The sequence below is a fragment of the Saimiri boliviensis genome, chromosome 13 (genome assembly GCF_048565385.1).
Source record: "Saimiri boliviensis isolate mSaiBol1 chromosome 13, mSaiBol1.pri, whole genome shotgun sequence".
Taxonomy (NCBI): Eukaryota; Metazoa; Chordata; class Mammalia; order Primates; family Cebidae; genus Saimiri; species Saimiri boliviensis.
In genome coordinates this window covers 50676101-50695676 of record NC_133461.1, presented here as the reverse complement: position 1 = coordinate 50695676, position 19576 = coordinate 50676101, and the positions used below count along the sequence as shown (strand labels likewise).

Below are 19576 nucleotides of genomic sequence, written 5' to 3'. Positions count from 1 at the left end.
CAAAAAACAAAAAACAAAAAACAAAAAACAATGTCTTACTTGAAGTGCTGTGTCTATTTGGAGATTTCCAGGGGTTATTGCAGGAAGGGTAGAAGGCTCCCCCCTCCACACTGGGCTGACCCTCTGGGTGCCACCTATTTCCTAGTCTGCAGACCCTCTGAAGCCAGTTTTCTGGCTCTAGTGAAAGTGACTTCTCATGGCTAGAAAAGGCATTGTCAGCACAAAACTCTTTAGTTTTGTGTCAAACTGCCTTGCTCTTCTTTCCATTAGGGTGAACAAATGTTTTACAACTTACCAGGTATCCATCTGTCACCTATAATAAAAACACTGAACACTTACTATGAACAAGGCATGGTACATATGTACTTTCCTTTAATCCTCCCAGTATCTTTAGTAATTTCATCATCCTTCTTCTATGAAGGAGAGAAATGAGGTTTAGAAAGATGAAGTTCCCACAGTTGGTAAGTGACAAAGCTGGGATTGGATTTCAGTGCAGTCCTATCTGTCTGCTTAAACTGGCTTTCACTAAAAGACATGTATAACTCAGAGTGTCACTGGGAAGAATTATTCTGTATTATGCACTTTGAGTTAGAGAACTGTAAGCACATAACAGTCCCTCTAACTTCTTAAATTTCTGGGAAGAAGAACAAAATAAAATCATGTATACTTTTAGTTACTGTATTATTAAAAGATTAGCTTGCATGCCACTGATCAGATATCATACCTCTACCATCACAATATACTGATTCAGGAAAAGGATGAGAAATTAGTAGCTATTGTCTCACATGTAGGAATAATGCAGAATGGAGAACATTCTACACTAACACAAAGTATCAGCCCACGAGAAGGGAAGACTGTTCTTGTTTGTGAAGGAACTTCTAGATCACTGATTATTCTATGTATTCATCTCTGGTGCTTATGGCGAGCTATGCTTGATGAAGCTACCATATGCAGAGAGATCCCCTGGGGTGTGGGCATCCCAGGTCCTTCCATATGCAGGGAGGTCCTTCCATGGCTGGAAGGACCTGACTCACCTTCTGGGACCCAGCTTCTCCCGGGCTTGCTTGAGAGTGGCACACATGTAGACAGGCTGGCTATCCCAAGAAATGAGAGTGATTCTCTTTGCAAGTTTTAGTAGCCAGTGTGTGGCCTAATCAGAGAATAATTTCATATATAATTATATAACATTGTGATAAGCATTTTTAAACAACAAAAATACCCCGGAGACAGAATTGTCAAGCTGAAAAGCAATCCAGATGGATTTTCTGACCTCTTTCTGCACCAACATTTTCTTTATGTTCTTGGAAATAGCTGGAGAGGTTTTTATAGCTGTTCAGATTTCAATCCTGGGACTCAGAAAGTTTCTATATTGTGCCTTAAAGAGTGATGTGTGCCACTATTGTAACTTGAACTGCTCTGGACAGCTGTGCAGACAGAAAAGAACTACCATGCTCGAAACATTTTCATTTTGTTGTGTACATTCCTTGCAGTGCAGCTGGTCTGAATTCTCTCTAAAAAGATGGTGTGCAGCTGTTTCTCTGAGGCAGACCCTGAAGGCAAATACCCATCACCCCAAATACCCATCGCCCCAGCATGTCCTTTCCTATCTTGATAAGTCATTTTTGTTCTTAACTCTGTTGTGTATAATCACGAAACATTGATATTTATCTCAGTCTTCTTTGGGATACAATACGTGAGCTCATTCTCAGAAGTTCCAGGAACGCAGCATTCCATCGTAAAAGATTTTCTATGTCTCCCACCCCCTCTCATTTTCGCAGTTTCCATGGCAACATTTGGCTCTGACGGCACCTCCAGGATTATTACTATCATCACAGTTATTTCTTCTGATTGCTATTGTTGCTTATTGTCATCAACATCATTTTGACACTCGGTTAGTCAGAGCCTGATCCTAAACACCTGGCCTCTGGGGAATGCTTCCTGAAGACAGTTGAAAAGTTAAAAGAAAAAAAAAAAAAAAGGAATGTAAATCCCAAGAGATTACCAGTGGTGCAATTATCCTACATCAGGTTTATGTTTCTCTTTTAAAAAATTTCCCGATCGAGTCATTGTAATCCTTTCAGAATATACATAGATAAGTTTGTCATGATACCAAAAGAGACATGGTTGCCGATACCGCTGTCTTGTTTTTAGAGAAGGAATGCGTGTGTGCGTTTGTTTGTGTGTTGGTGGGTTGAGGGGAGAATTATGAATCTAAAGCTTTCTAATATTGGCAAAGGAATTTTTCATGAACTGTTGGAAACTGTTCGGAGATGAACAAAATAGTTTAAGAGATTGTTATCCACTGATTTTCTCTTACCTGCTGTCGACCCTGTGAGCCTCCTTGTGGCTCAGTGGAGAGTAGGCTTCCTTTATGAGAATTACTGCCTTATGAGTTAGGGTAACACTGGGATGCCCTGTGCTTTTCAGATGGACTTACACTTGGCTGGAAACGCTACCTCCGAGGCCATGAGAATCCAGAAGCCTCATTTTACTTTCTTCCAGTTTCTACAGTTGTCTTTTTGTGTGTCCTTCTGTCTCTGGGCTCTTGCATGGATGCTGGCTGCTCTGCTAGGTTTAGTGAAACCCTAAATGCAGAAGCTGTCCTCCGTTAGCTGTGTTCAGAAGCAGCTCATACGTCAAGCTAGCCTGCCCTTTCACACGTCCTCTCCCTCCTTTCCTTTTCTTTCTCATCCTTCTTTCTTTCTCCCCCTTTCACTTCCACCTTCCTTTCACTTTTTTGGGAGACGTTGACGATTTGGTGGGTCACTGGGAGGAGTCACATCATAGGGCACAGCCTCCCCTCTCCCCGCCCCGGTCTGTTAGCTCCACCCCTTCACTCCTGCTCTTCCCTTTCTTCCTGGCATATTGAAGAATTTCTCCTTTTTGTCTCATTTCAGGGCAGCCATTCCTGAAAGGGATGCCAGTTTCTCCACTTGGTTTTAGTCTGCTCTTAGATATATTTGTTGCACCTGCAAATCAATTTCATAAACTCTTTCTCAAAGGGGAAAAGGACAAAACCAAATGTTCATTTATGTTTTGGTGGCACCAGAGCTCTAACTGAATGCTTAAAGCCCTGCCTTACTGCCTCCTGGTCACTGGGAACACCATCTCAATTGCTTCTAGGAACCTGGCAGGTGACGTACATGAGTTGAGAGGATCTGGTGGAAGAGGCAGTATGGAGTGAGGGACAGCGTATGTGTTCAGAGTCACAGTTCACACAAAGGGACCACAAGCAACTGGACTCCCTCTGATGGCTGCCTGTGAGGATGGAGGTCCAGTGTGGCCTCATTTCCTAATTTTTAAGAATTTAGAGATCTAATTTTTATATAAAATTTCCCAAAATGTGAATCTTGGCAGTTATTTTTTTCAAAAAAGTGTACAAGATGATATTGTATTGGTTACCAAACTAGGCAGGAGAGACACGCTGAAACCACGTGGGAGAGACACACCTAACCCATGCTGGGGAGACATGCTTAAACCACGTGGAGAGGCACACCTAGACAACATGGAAGAGACAGACCTAAACCACTTGGGGGAGACAGACCTAGCCCACTGCTGCGGGGTTGCCTCTTCTGCTCAGGACCTTGGGCAGGAGGTTTTCTGTCTGGTTCCAGTCTTTTTTTTTTTTTTTTTTTTTTTATGAAACAGGGTCTCTTTCTGTTGCCCAGGCTGGAGCACAGCAGTGTGATCTCAGCTCACTGCAACCCCCACCTCCCAGGTTCCGGCAATTCTCCTGCCTCAACCTCCCAAGTAGCTGGGATTACAAGAGAACACTACCAGGCCCAGCTAATTTTATATATACATATATAAAATATAAAAATATAAAAAATAAAATATATATTTGTATTTTTTATATTTTTATATTTTAAATATATATAACATACATATATACATATATATTTATAAATATATACATATATATTTATAAATATATATGTATATATGTATGTTATATATATAACCCCACCTCTACTAAAAAAATATATATATACTATATATATATTTATAAATATATGTGTGTGTGTGTGTGTGTGTGTATATATATATATATATATATATATATATATTTTTTTTTTTTTTTTTTTTTTTTTTTTAGTAGAGGTGGGGTTTCACCATGTTGGCCTGGCCGGTCTTGAACTCCTGACCTCAAGTGATCTGCCCATCTTGGCCTCCCAAAGTGCTGGGATTACAGGCGTGAGCCACCACACCTGGCCTGGTTCCAGTCTTCCTTCTCCCCTCTGTGATGCAGTCCTTGCTGATACCCAGCCAGGTTGGACTATTTTCTGCATTATGAGAAGCTTCAGGGGATCATGGGGCTTGAGGCCTGGTCAGCTCCTTGATTCTAACTCAGCAGCAGCAAAGTCTGTAGCTGAATCAAATGCAAACGTCACTGCTAGCCAAGGCCTAGATTTTTTGTTACATTTCCTCCTGCCCCAGGGCCAGGATCCACCTCTCACTGTCTCTATCTTTCAGTTGCTAGAAAAGTTGTCAACATTATTTTTTACACTTTACTGTGCTATGTATTTCATCTTTGCATCATTTCAATACTGGAGCTATAAACTGAAGACTTTCAGAGAGTTCTCATTCATTTTATGCATTTCTTTTTGCAAATTTAACTCCGCGAGGTTCATTGTTGTAGCACTGACTTTGTGTGTAAGCATTGTGCATGTGCATAAAAACACTGAAACTTCTTCAGTAAATGAAGAGATGTCCTTTTTGTCCATCTACATTTGTGAAAGATAAGATTTCTTGAGCTCTTGGCTCTTTGGGTGATGCGTGGTGGTGATGTGGTGGCAACCCATCGCAGGTTTTGATTGATTTCTTCAGAAGACTTAGGTTGTCTGTCACAGTATTTCAGCTGACTGTAGTTATAAAACTAAGTGCACACAATTATCGTAGTGGTATGCATGTGTACTGGTATAAATATTTTTTACTTTATGGTAGATATAATATAGGCTACTACATTTCTTCTTTTGACTTATCAGAAATTTTAGAGCTAAATTTAGTGCTGAAGTGTAGCACTAAAAAGTCATCTCTGACTTGTATATACAATCATCCTTCTCCCGATATTCTTTGTTATTTCTTATCTTTGTCCTGTGTACTCAGATATCTATTCTAAAACTTGAATATTCACTTATCTATTTCTTTATGAATATGGTTTGTCTGCTTATAACTATTATACCCATGTGACTGTCATTAGTATACCTGAGTGTTTATGCTTGCAAAAATATTATGTTATTATTGCCTCTTCTATTATGTGGAGTGGCCTATAAAGTATTCTTTCGTGTTTTTATGTTTCTCAAATAAAATCCCTTTAAAAAATGTAAGTAAATATAGTTAAAATAATTTTAAAAATTATTTTTCCATAATATTTTCAGGATTTCAACATTTGGCACAACGGTGTTCATAATTGTGAGATCATTATTAGCTCCTGTTTTTTCACCACTGTGGCCCAGTTTAGCATAGCGTTTGTCACATAGAAGGTATGCAGTCAATATTTTTGAGCAAATAGGTAAATAGATACCTCCTTTGTAAGCTTGATTGAGGGCTGCATTGTATAATGCATCTAAGCTATTTGGCACAGTGCCTGCTATATAGTAAGCATCCAATAAATGTTGAGTTTGATAATGATTCCTTTAGGTTTGCTATTCTCTACTCCTATAGTGGACTGAGTAATGAATAATTTGTGTGTCGTTAGCTAAGTTCCAATAGTTCTATTAGCTAAGTTTTAATAGTGAAATGCTTTAAGTTCAATATTATGCCCTTGGCTCTTTTTGAGTGTTGATTTAAGAAACGGAGACCTTCTAGGTCATCTGTGGAGCCGCTGATGAGGATTTTATGCACAGTGTGGCAATTCGGAGCAGGGGTTTGAAAGTAGATTGCCTGGGACCAGGTTATTGCTGCTTCATTTGAGCTGTAACCATGAGTGAATTATTTTTCTGTGCCTTTGTTTTCTAACTTGTAAAGCAGGGGTAGTAATCTACCTTTAAGTACTGTTATGAGGATTAAATTAATAATACATATGAAGAGTTTAGGAGAGTGCTTGGCACATAGTAGATATTCAATATATGTTAGCTATTATTTTATAAGGACTCATAGGACAAATTATTCCTGGAATTTGTTAGAAAAACTAAAATAGTAACTCTTGAAGAGCTGGTATAAATATTTTTTACTTTATGGTAGATTTAATATAGGCTACTACATTTCTTCTTTTGACTTACCAGAAATTTTAGAGCTAAATTTAGTGCTGAAGTGCAGCAAATATTTCATCTCTGACTTTGTATATACAATCATCCTTCTTTTGATATTCTTTGTTATTTCTTATCTTTGTCCTGTGTACTAAGGTATCTATTCTAAAACTTGAAATCTATCTCAAATCCTTTTAGGAAGCAGGCAGGGACACATATAATAAATGTATGAATTCCATAATAATAGATTTAGAAAGAAAACACATTTTAGGTGATATTTTCTTCAGGTAAACTTTATGTGATCCAAAATTTTCCCTGTGATCCTGTGTAGACTGCTTCACTCCTTTTTGAATAATAAAAGCAAATTCAATATTCTTGTGGGAACCATTTATTATGGAAATTCTAATATAAATTATGTTCCAAATGCTAACTAGAGATTGCAAAATTTTGCTGGAAGTATTTGAAAGGTTCAAATTATTTTCCACTATTCACATCATAGCATCATAACATTTTAGAATAGGATATAATTAGTTTACTTTTCATGTTTCACTTAATGAGAACAATAAGAGTCCCGACCAACTTCTCTTAATCAAGTTTCAATTTCTTTTTTTTCTTTTCATGTATATATTTTTATTCAGAAATGTTTATATCAGTACAAGGAAACAATTTTGGAGACACTAAATATCATCAGTTATCATTAGTTTATTATGAAAGAGAGATACGGAAATTATTTACATGATGAAAGATTTCAGAACTTCAGTGGAATGAGCAACTTCATGTTGATGCCATTTCAATGGTGACTTATTTCAGTCTTTGTACTTCCCAAGAATGTCACCATCTCTAAATAGGAAATCATCCTTGTCATCTAGAACTACTCTTGTGCCTCCATATTCTGGGAGAAGAACTTTATCTCCAACTTTCACGTTAACTGGTTGAATCTCTCCACCCTTTCTTTTAGAACCCGATCCAACAGTGACTACTATTGCTTGCAATACTTCTCCTTGAGAGTTTTCTGGAAGCATAATGTCTCCTTTGGTTATAGTTTCAGCAGCACTCCTTTCAACCAATACTGGGTCAAAGAGTGGGAGAAACTTTCTAAACACCTGTCCTGCCATGACTCCCTCCACCTCAGACTCGTACTCTGCTCTGGCCAAGTTTCAATTTCTTTTTACAAATGAGACTTTCTAAATTGTATTTTTATAGAATAGTGATGTTGGGCAATCTCAGCAATTGGGTATTTCATTTGACTCTCTACTCAGGGCAACACCTAAACTACTTGAAATAGAAGAATATTGATTCCGTGTTAAAATCTTTTGAAAAAGATATTTTAAAGACCTTCATTAATAACTTGCCTCAAGACTTAGCATTTCTGTTCTTTCTGTTTAATTTACATCTGCAAATTGAAGCTAAAATTCACACCACTATTGAGCAGGGAAAGGAGAAGAAATTGACCATTTGTTGCGTAACAGCCCATTGGGGAAAACTAGTAAAGACCAACCCATTCATTCATTCAGTCTTCAATCAGTAAGTATTTGTAGATTGTTATCTATGTGCTATGCATGTGCTGGATTGTAGAGACGCTCTGATTAATCCTTATCCTTAATGAGTTTTGTAGACTAGCAGGTGGAGACAATAGCAATAAAATAAAAAAGAATTTTGAAAATGAACCCCTTCTGTCTTTGTTTTGATCAAGACATTGACATAATGGACATGAGAAATCAAAGTCAATGTGAAACAAGTTTCCTGTGACATAGGATTTCTATTTGGACCTCCTCATCCAGATGAAGGTTGTACAAATCTGCAGAGCAGAAAGATGGGTTTGAGGAAGATTTCCTTGGAGGAAATGATATTTAGGAGTTTCTAATTTTCTATTCAAAGGGGTAGAGTGGGAAGAAATCACCGCATTCTTACCCTCAATCTTTTAATAGGTTCACTTGGAGAGCTTTCTGCGGGTTTTAGGAATTGGGGGAAACTTGCCCTGGGGTCTCACTCTTCCTTGGGAAATCCAGAAGGTGACAGAAAGGATGACAAGCTGCTTTGATGCTGCACAGCGATCAGCCTGGGTGCCTAGAGTTCACCAGAAGATGTGTGTGAGTGTTTTTCATGGAAGAAAGGGCTGAGCTGGAACCATCTTAATTCCTGCTGTGGACCAAAGGGAGAGGGCTGATGGTAGGACTTACAGATCAATGCATCCCCTTATCATCTTGAGAACTGCAGTTAACGAAGAGTCTCTAAGGATGAGAATTCCCCAAAATTAAAAACAGAACACCAACCCATGAGGGAAAGAGTTCACCTCTAATAATTTGCTAGACCCAGATAGCTCAAAGCCACCTAACCACTATTTTTATTTGTTAAATCTGGCAACTCTGTCTGCTTCCTTTCCTTCCTGTCCGTAGCCGAATGAGCTGCTATCTAGTGTGAAAGAGGAGAGTAGGGAAAGAGCAGAAGCTGGTCACACCCCTCCCTGGCAGCAGGCAGCTGCCAACTGTAGGCCTTAGCAAGGGAGAGAGGAAGAATTCTTCACTTCGAAGAAACATTGAGGAGTTCCTTAATATTTTGGTCGAACACATTCCAGTTAGTGAATTGAATTTTGTGAATTGATGTGATCATAGGACTGCTGTTTTCATGTAAGCAGAAAATGATGGGGATCCACCAACTTTCCTTATAGAGATAGAGGAGATTATCATCATTGAATACAAGTTTACAGGGATACAAATAGACAAATATAAATTTGCGTGTTGATTTCCACACCCACATCCACATATTTGTGGAAGGAACACCAGGTTTTAACAGGGGGCACATTGGAGAGGCACTTTTCCTGGGTTTGGGGGTTTCTCAGAGGGAGTAACATTATTCCAAGAGCAGAAGAGATGAGAGGATTTCTGTGCAAGGTTGGCAAGTTAAACACTTTCACTGCCTCCCAAGGTCTCCATAAAACAACTATACAGCGATTTTTTAGAATGTCTTAAACCCTGAAGGATGGGAACAACGAAAAAGGAGGCAATAACTGCAAAGTTCTGTAACCTAGAAAGTCGGTGGGTGAGTGGCGAAGGACTAGAGAGAACTGAAGTCTAAGCTAAAGTTGAAAAAGGTGAACTCCAATGAACTTTCCTCCTCAGGATTGACAGCTCAGAAATAAGTAGCACGTAGCAATTCCAAAAGTGGGGGTGCTTAGAAGGACTAAAATGAGGAGGATTGATGGAAAGTTTTGAAGTACTCAGATTTCCAGATCACTTTGCCAGCTTCATAAAGCCAGGCAATAGATCTTCCCAACCCTGACAGAAGAAGGTGGATTTATTTTTTCTAGAGACATTGGGCTTGGTTGAAGATGGAGATACCATAAAAAATTAGGAGATTAAGTGCACATATACAAAACTGGATGTTGAAAGCATCTCCTAGCTGCCTTCCCACATTCAGCTTCCAGATGTCTAGCAGCCAGGCCTTCACCTTCCATGCAGGGAGCAGAAGGTCTAGTTGAGGAATCTGACCAGCCTGCAAGCAAAGACCTGCAAATATTGCCATAAAGGCTTCCCAACCTTGATGGCTGGGGAAACTGCCCAATCAGTTACCCTAGAGTTCACAGTTCATAAGTTCTACATACACTTATGCTTGGAGGATTTGGTCCCCCACTTAAATGTGAGCAGACAAGGATAACCAGATGTTTGAGTAAAGTATCTAATATAGAGTACAAGAAGCCCAGTATTTGAATAACAGAAGCTCTAGAAGAGAGAGAGAAAATACAAAGTAGGATGTAAGGATCAATTCAAGTAAATATCTCAGAATTAAAGAATTTGAGTTCTATATTGACAGGCTCACTGACTGCCTGGCAAAATTAATGAATGAAAATAGGCCCAAGACATATAATTATGAAATTTCAGTGCACTAAAGAAAAAAATGAGGGGGGGGGGGCGGGAGGGAGGGAAGATCCAGGATTAGAAAGATAAATGGCATCAGATTTCTCATCAGCTAGAAGCCAGAGGCCTTCCCAATTTCGATACTCAGCAAAACAACAAATCAATTTTCAGGATAAACAAAGAAGGAGGAAAGTAGAGAATAAGAGAAACACATGAGAGGGGTAAAAGGAATCCCCAAGATGATGGTGATGGGAGATTCTAGGGTGACAGTTACAGAAGCTCCACCAGTCCAGGTTGGAGCAGGAAGGCTGTCAGAGAGGTTTCTTTAGGAAGGTGAAACTGACAGAATATTTGCTACATCCAAACATTAAAAAAGAAAATGCTTTTCTCTTTTAATACTTGCTGTGTCTGAACAATAAATGAGAAAAGCTTTTTCTCTTTTAATGTTCAGACATAGCAAAACATTCTGTCAGTTTGATGAAGGATTTGGAGGTTGAACTGATACATAAAAAATTAGGAAAACAAAAATTAATATTATTATTAAATTCAAGGAAAAGAAAAACTCATGCAAAAAAAGCAAAGAAACCAGGGTTAACTGCATGGCTCAGTGTGTGTGTCTATATTTGTGTGTTGGAAACAAGGGAGAGAAACACAATAAATCTTCTTCTTTAATAGTGTCAAGTCAATAGATAAATGTCTAAAACCCAGAGCTAACAAAATCAGCAAGTGGCAGCACAAATCTGTTATTTAGAAACATAGAGGTAATTACCAAAATATATAGTTAAAATAGGTGAAAGTGATTGCCTTTAGGGGAGGAGGGAAAAATGAGTGGAAACAGTAGGGCATTATTATCAGTAGGCCAAACTTTGCAGAACTGTTAAGATAAATTCTGTATAAAAGAACTACATTTTTTTGAAAATGAGAAAGTTCAGGTGATGGCATTGTGGTGATTGGACCAAAGTCCTTGGGGTGGGGGTGGGGGCAGGAGAGAGAGAAAAAGAGATAATGGCTCATATAAAGAATCAAAAGAAGTTCAATATGAGTGTGATGGGCAGAGGAGTGGTAGGGATGATGAAAAGGGCAGAAATGAGATATGAAGCTAGATATTAGCAGGGTCTAGATCATGAATGGGCTTTAATTTTATCCTAAGGACAATGAAAATCCAAAGAACATTTTCACATTGAAGAACACTTTGACATTTAAGTAAGAGGAAGCTCAAACAAAAGTAGTTTAAACAATAAAGGATCTCATTTTACTATGTTTTATCATATAACAAGATGTCTAGCCTTGTGACTCACACCTGTAATCCCAGCACTTTGGGAGGCTGAAGTGGGAGGATTTGCTTGAGGCCAGGAGTTTGATATCAGCATGGGCAACACAGTGAGACCCCCCCACCTCTAGAAAAATAAAAAATAAAACTGATCAGTCATGGTGATGCATGCCTGTGGTCCTAGCTACTCAGGAGGCTGAGGTAGCAAGATCACTTGAGCTCAGGAGTTTGAGGTTCCAGTGAGCTATGATTGCACTGCTGCACTCTAGACTGAGTGACAGAGTGAGCACCTGACTATTAAAAAATAAATAGGCCCGGTGCAGTGGCTCACTCCTGTAATCCCAGAATTTTGGGAGGCTGAGGTGGGCAGATCACCTGAGGTCAGAAGTTTGAGATCAGCCTGCCATAATGGCAAAACCCCATCTCTACTAAAAATACAAAAAGTAACCAGGCATGTTGGTGCACACATGTAGTTCCAGCTACTCAGGGAGCTGAGGCAGGAGAATAACTTGAACATGGGAGGCGGAGGTTGCAGTGAGCCGAGATTGTACCACTGTACTTCAGACTGGGTGACAGAGTGAGTCTGTCTCAGGAAAAAAAAAAAATCTAGAGGTAGGGAGGTAGGGTGGTTAACTTGGCAGCTCTGTGGCAATATAAAAGATCAGAATCATTTCTTTTTTCTACCCTCCTCTTCTCAGGTGCCAAGTATGTCCCTCAGAATAGCTGCAAAAGCCAGATGTTCCTTTTATTCTTTTTCTTAAATACAACAGCATCCAAAGGGTAGAAACATCCCTATGCTTCTGGATCAATTATTTTTTACTACACTGAAACCTACCACATCACAACTTAATGCCCAGAAACAGCTACCATTTTATTGCTCATGATTCTGGGACTCAGAAGAGTGGGCTGGGTTCAACTGGGTGGTTCTTCTGTTCCTTCCTCTTAGACTCTCATTCACCTGCAGTCAGTTAATTGGTGGCTCAACTGGGATGATGTTGGTTCTAAGATAACCTTACTTATAGATCTGGGGCCTCACCGGCATGGTTGAGGCAACTGGCTTCCCTGCTTCATGTGGTCTCATCCCTCAGCTGACTAGCCTTGGCTTCTTCACATGGCAATCTCAAAGCAGTGTTCCAAGGTAATAAGAGCTCAAGCTGTAAGATTTCGTGGGGCCTAGTCTCAAAATCCCACAATACCCAGTTGGCTCCATTCTGTTGGTTGAAGCAAGTGGCCAGCTCAAATTCAAGGAATTAGGAATAGATTTTAACCACATGATGAGAAAAACAGCAAAGTCCTATTTCAAAGGTACACACACATAGGAATGGTATACATGATTACGGCCATCTTTGCAAATAAACTGATCAGAGTCCCCTTTTAAGTAAGAAATATTTTCTCAAATCATAGTCAATGAGTTACTTTCAAGCCCTTTTCTAAATCAGTCACTGGGAAGGACAATAAAGTTATTCCCTTTGAGTAAGCCTAATAAGGATTGACTCCCTGGGATTGAGAACACATCTTTCTCTTAAGCAAAATGATTCTTGTTGAAAAGAAGTATGTGTGTGGGATCTGGATAGAAAAATAAATAGTATCTCCCAGGTTTTACTAAAGGAAGGTTATTTCATTTTTAAGAGATAACCTTGATTGCAGTGTGAAGATGAATTGGTGTGAAGCAAAATTGAAGGCAGGTAGATCAGTTGCAGGGTTTCTGTTATGGTTTGGCTGTGTCCCCACCCACATCTCATTTTGAATTGTAGTTCTCATAATCCCCACATGGCATGGGTAAGACCCAGTGGAAGGTAATTGAATCATGGGGTGGTTACCCCCATGCTGCTGTTCTTGTGATAGTGAGTGAGTTCTCAGGGGATCAAATGGTTTTATAAGGGGCTTTTCCCTTATTCCTTGGCACTTCTCCTTCCTGCCATCATGTGAAGAAGGATGTGTTTGCTTCCCCTTCTGCCATGATCGTAAGTTTCCTGTGGCCTCCCTGGCCATGCGGAATTGCGAGTCAATTAAACCTCTTTCCTTTTTGAATTACCCAGTCTCAGGCAGTTCTTTATAGCAGCATAGAATGGACTAATACAGTTTCTGAATCTCAGCACTATTCACATATTAGGCCAGATAATTCTTTGTTGGGAGTGGTGGACTTTGTACTGTAGAATGTCTGGAAGCATTACTGCCATTTATGTGCCAGAAACTCACTCTGAATTGAAACAACCAAAGTTGTCTCCAGACATTTGGGAGTATTTCCTGGTGGGCAAGGGACCCTTTCTTGAGAACCACTGAGCTTGGAGGCTAATGGAGTTATCTATTGCAATGTCCTGAACCAAGTTAGAGAAAATAAGCATGGAGGCAAAAAGCATTTAAGAGGTCTTTGATTTGGTAAATGACAGAATTGAAGACTTCATGTACAATTTTTAATTTTAAGTTTGAAAAATAAGATCAGGCTACAATGGACCCAAGAATTCAGGTGGCAAAAATCTGCAGAGCCGAGTTTGCCTGCTTTGTCCCAGCCTCGCCATGGCCTTCTTGACTCCTTTCCATTGCCTGCCTACTTACCCCTGCAGTAATTTGAGCTTAAGACCGCTGCCTTGGTTGAAGTTTTCTGGTCTTTGAAATAGATTTAAAGATGAGAAGCATTACTATCTAAAAGGCCCCACATTATATCCTATTTCCCTCTCTGGCCCGTATACTTAAATTGGACCTCTTAGGTCTCTTTTAATATCATTCATTTACATTCTGGTTCTAAAAGTATCACAGGTCCATTGTGGAAAACAGAAAATACAGCATACATATTATCTCCAAATCTTATAGTCCTCTTGGATTTTGTTTTCGCTTTCCATATACCTTGGAAGTGTGATGAGGTATGCCACCACCAGGAGGGAGACAATCCTCTCTGTCTCCACTGGGTAGACTTTATCCCATTTCTTAAGCCTGATCCCAGGATATTTCAGGATGAGAGCAGGGAGATTTTTTCCCCAAACATCAATGGAAGAAAATTAAACAAGCTGTATTTTCCTCTTTGCTTTTGTGCATTTTAAGTCCATCATTCTGGGAGTTGCAAGAATGTTTTTGAAACAGTCAAAAGTTCAGGCAATTAAGTGGTTTTTCACATTAAACAATTCAATAGTTAGACTTTATTACCCTTTATGTCTCGTAGTGTTTCAAGAAAACATTTTCCATTCATGTGAACTTGTTATCTCAAATTATTTAAAAAAATGAACCTTAAGTATACTATTTGTAAGTATGTGACAAAGTTCTTTTAAAATGGCTTGAATAATAGAAAAAACATGACATGCCTCTTAGAAAGCACAATGGACCATAATAATGTGAGAGAGAACAGATAAGAATGGATGTAATGGTTAGAATTAAATGACGTCTGACAATTACTTTCAATTTGAACGGAGGTGAAGGAAATCAGAGTTACAATAGTCTTGTGATTAAACTTTGATGAGATGAAAATGTCATTGTTTGATGAGAATTTTTTATTAGAGTTCAAAGAATATGAATGATTTAACCACAACGTACTAACACCACAGGGCTGAATAATCTATATATGAATTTCTCAAGTCTTCCTTACTGCAGGTCACTGGAGAAATCTCAGCTGCTTTCATTCCTCAGTTCTGTGACTGTTTCCATAATATCGGCTTTTGGAACAACAAGATAAAACTCAAGTCCTTTCTGATAAGTTTTGACATTGAAATCTTGGAGTGGCTTAATATGATGAAACTTTTCCGGGAGCCAAGTGCTAAAATTTAAACTCATTTTTTTTTAAAATAAGTAAATTTTAGGGACTGGATTTCTTGAGAGAAACGAAGAAATCCTGCTTTTATTCTGCATTCACTGATAAAATCAAGATTCTGCATTTATTGATGAAATCAAGTGAGTCTTTTCATTTCATAGGAAGAATCTGTTTCCCTTTAAACTGACATTTTGACACTTAAAACTGAGATACAGGCTTACGTTTGTTGAAGACAATGCATAGCCCAGTTCTCTTTTGGGCACTAATTACAATATAGGATGACAAGTACATGCTGATTTAGTACAGGGATTTTTCTCTGCACAAGGACAACTGCTGTCTTAGTGATTACTGCTCTCAGTCAGTGGCAGAAGAGCTGGGACCCCCTTTCCACCTACTTTGCTGCTACTGAGGGATGAGTGCTGTCCTTCCCTCCCTCTTCTCTCTTCCTCTCTTTTCTTTCTGGGGGCCCCAAATTTAAAAATAGTTTTCCACAGTCATTGGTAGTACATTTCCACATTTTAAAAGATTTCTTTTCTTCCGAGAATCTGAAGTCAAAATGTTTGGAGACCTAGGCTACAATGCAGTAGTTCGAAAATAGGATGTTGATAGGTATGTTCAGTCCTATTTTTATAAATGCAAATCTTAGTCCTCACTGAAAGAAAGAGAAAGTACTGGCAATAATCATTCTATCTAGTTATTTCCCAAAGCTGTTGGAAATGTTACAATGTTACAGCTTGGCCCATTCAAACACACACACAGAAACACACACACACACACACACACACACACACCCCACTTTAATTTTGATTTATTTTTTTAAAAGTCATCTTTCAACTTTCCAGGCTGATCAAGGGTAAGTGAGAAAACACTAGCTCAGATTAATGATAAACACCATCTTACTGATTCCCTTATAAAATAAGATAGATAAATATTTAATAAATTTAACTTTTTAAAAGTTGTGATAGATCTTCAAACAAAATAGGCACTCAAGCATATATGAATCAGGTGATTAATAGGTAAATAAGGATTAAAATACATTTTGACAATTGAAATTGAGATGAGAGCTTAAGTCTCAAAGAAGGGCAGAGAGAAATGACCACATTAGGTAAATTAAAGACTAGCAAGGAAATCTGAGCTAAAAAGTGGAAGGTATATTGTATAAGAGGTTTCTGTTACTGCTCCCCCTCCCTTGTTCACTAAAGAAAGAGTTTAATTGGCCATTGAAAGTCCCTTTCAAAAATGCTTTGTAAGTTTAGCTGATTTATCTCTGTGACATTTGTACTTTAGTGTTTAAGTCTTCCTTCAGAGGTGGTCAAAATGATTATTAGAGATTAAGTCGGGAACTACTGAAGAGTTCCAATGCACTGCAATCTCTGTTGGCTATGAAAAAGTCAAAGGCTTGGAAAAAGCAGATAATGAATGTTGAAACTAGTGGAACCCCAAAGCACCACAGGTGAGAGACACACAGGCCATGACTAAGAGTAGGGATCTATAGAGAGATTGCCTGGGTTCAAATCCTACTTCTATGGCTTAGTGGCTGTGTGTCTTTGAAACAAGTTACTTACTTTCCTTAGACTGCCGTTTCTTGCCTTTCTTTTCTTTTCTTTTTTTTCTCTTCTCTTGTCTCTCCTCTCCCCTCCCCTCCCGACTTCTTTATTTTCTTTTCTTCTTTTTGAGACAGGGTCTCACTCTGTCACCCAGCCTGGAGTGTACTGGCACCATCTCTGCTCTGCTCACTGCAGCCTCCTCCTCCTAGGTTCAAGTGATTCTCCCATCTCAGCCTCCTTAGTAGCTGGGATTACAGGTGTGCGCCACTATGCCCAGCTAATTTTTGTATTTTTTGTAGAGACAGGGACTCATCACGTTGGTCAGGCTGGTCTCCAACTCCTGACCTTAAGTAATCCATTCACCTCAGCCTCCAAAAGTGCTGGGATTACAGGCGTGAATCACCACACCTGGCCTAGACTACAGCTTCTTTACCTTCAAAATGGGAATAGTAGCAGGACTTCCCTTATAAGGCTTCTATGAGGAATAAGTAAACTTGTGTAAATCTTGAGTAAGTGATCAACAATAGAAAGCTATTGTTATTATTATTCATATTGAAATGTGGAAGATCTTCTTACTAACTTTGCAGTTATCCTCAACTGTCTTTTCTATACTAAATGAAATATGTTTTGAATAGTGGGCTTTATAATACTTTCCTAAGGATAAACCAAACAAAAATTTCCTAAATTATCCAAAATATCCTAAATTAAACCCATTGTAGCAGTCAATGCTATTCTCTTTTAATATCATTCATTTTCGTGAATGATAATTTTCTCAGTTCTGTAATACTTAGTCTAACCCTGTAGTACTTACTTTATTGCCCTTTGGTGGTATTGACATGGGGTGTTCCCACAGAATAGATACATTTTTATTTTTTTGCCACTTAAAGGAAACATGGCTATTGGGAAATTAGGCTGATACATGAATGGGAGAACCTTGTGTGATTTAGGAGAACTATGCAGGGATTGGGATTAATTGGGATCTCTGTTCCAGTTTTTACTTTATCTTTAAATGTATCTTTGTATCTTTGCATAGATATACTTTACTTAAGTTCCTTGATACTTGGTTTCCTCATCTTTGAAATGAGAGTGATAATAATGCTTGCCCCACAATGAGCTTCAAGTATTGAGTCATGGAGAATAATATTTATAAATTCAAAATTCCCATATATGTGTTCACAATTGATAATTATTATAATCCATTCATTTCTCCTCTTTCCTTCATACCCATGGCTGATGCTTTCATAATTCTGTAACTCTTCTATGAAAAGTAGTCCTGGAAAGGATAGAAGGAATTTCTGTCATCCATTCATCCCTCATTTATCATCCATCTATCCATCTATTCATCATCCATCAATCATCCATCCATCCAGGCAGCCATTAATCACCATCCATTCACCCAATCATCCATCCATCCATTCACCCATGTACCCATCCATCTATCTTGCATTTATTGAGCACCAGGCATGTGGTATGCAAAAAGGTTACAGACATCATCATCATTTCTCAGAGATTTCTGAGCATGTGGAAATTGAAGAATTCAACTTAGCTTTTTAGAGTTCTTAATGTTGCCTTAAACCCAAAGATTGAAGAAGTGGAAAAACTGAAAAATAGTAAGAATTAATTTAGGTAACATTGTTTTGGACATTTTCCAAATGGGATAATTATCCAAAAGCAAGCTGACATTTGTATCTGTGGCTTTCTATACTTGTTAAAACACTTTTTTTTTTTCTTTTTGGTGAAGTACTCATTGAGCTAAATTTCATCTAACATCTGGCCATTGTATAAATATAGCAATGAAAACATGTCTAGTTGCCTACACATTAGGTATAAATTTTAGAAATCCAATTAGTGTTTTATTCTTTGTGTGCATTTCCTTTTTTCTTTAGAGTTTGAGCTAATTTTGGGCTTCTACCTGGAACTATAAGAATTCAAATAGTGAACATACATCTATGCAGCAAAAACCAACCAGATTGAAGAGTAGTGTTTTTGACATTTCCTAATGATTAAGATATTAATTACTTTCTTTCTTTATCTGTGGAACAAGCACTATTGATTGAAAAGTCAAGCCTCATGTCAGTGCCAAGGAGTGGAGGTGGGAGTGGGGAAGATACAGAATAAATAGGACAGAGTCAGTCTTTAAGGAGTTTAGAATCTAGTGGAGGAGCCGGACACCCACAACCAATGATTTCACTACAGTGTGACCAATGCCGTAAGTGAGGTACATGTCCACCTGCCTCCTGAGGCATCACTCACCACTCATCTGATGGGTTGTACACTACATACATGATTGTCTTCAGTCTTCCACTGGGAGTGTGTAACCTGTCAAAATTGAGAAGCCCCTCAAACCAAGAACTCGGGGGGTTAAACCAGAACTCACTGAGCCTACATTATCCATCTGGGTAGGCAGAATCTGCCAAATGGCCTGAGGACGGATCATTTATTTAGCAATACCAGTCACAGTTGTTTGTGTCTTCACTTTTAGATTCACTGTAATGATAGCTGATATCCAATGGTTTATTTTGCAGAGATGTGGACATTTTGAATTCAGCCTGTACAAACACAATTTTCACTCCCTGTATACTCTGCAGGCTTTCAAAAAATGCATTTGATTTCATGGGCCTACCACCATTTCCTTTGGGGTTGATTATACTCAAATATCTAAACCTCCCGATCATTCTAAAGGATGATCTTAAGATCTAACTACAGATGAATTTTTAACTTCATTAAACATAATGTTTACCTTTTAAAACATCCAAAAGTTTATTTTCGTAAGCTTAGTAGTACAAGATGCAACATAATTTGTGAAAATCAACCACAATGCTAATACTTTAATATATTATTCCAAATATTAGACATTTCAGTTTAAATCTTTTTAACGTTAGCTCTAATGTTGGAATAGCACTTAAGTTAATAAATAACTGTGAATATAACCATATGTTCAGTCTATTCTCCCCAGTTTATCCTAAATGACAATTTTA

At 38.4% G+C, this 19576-nt stretch overlaps 1 long non-coding RNA gene across 3 annotated transcripts in view; it reads left to right on the top strand.

Moving 5' to 3' along the window:
- The window catches only part of LOC141580804 (uncharacterized), a 262687-nt gene that overhangs the window by 127485 nt on the left and 115626 nt on the right, over positions 1-19576 (top strand). The gene's annotated exons all lie outside the window — the stretch shown is intronic.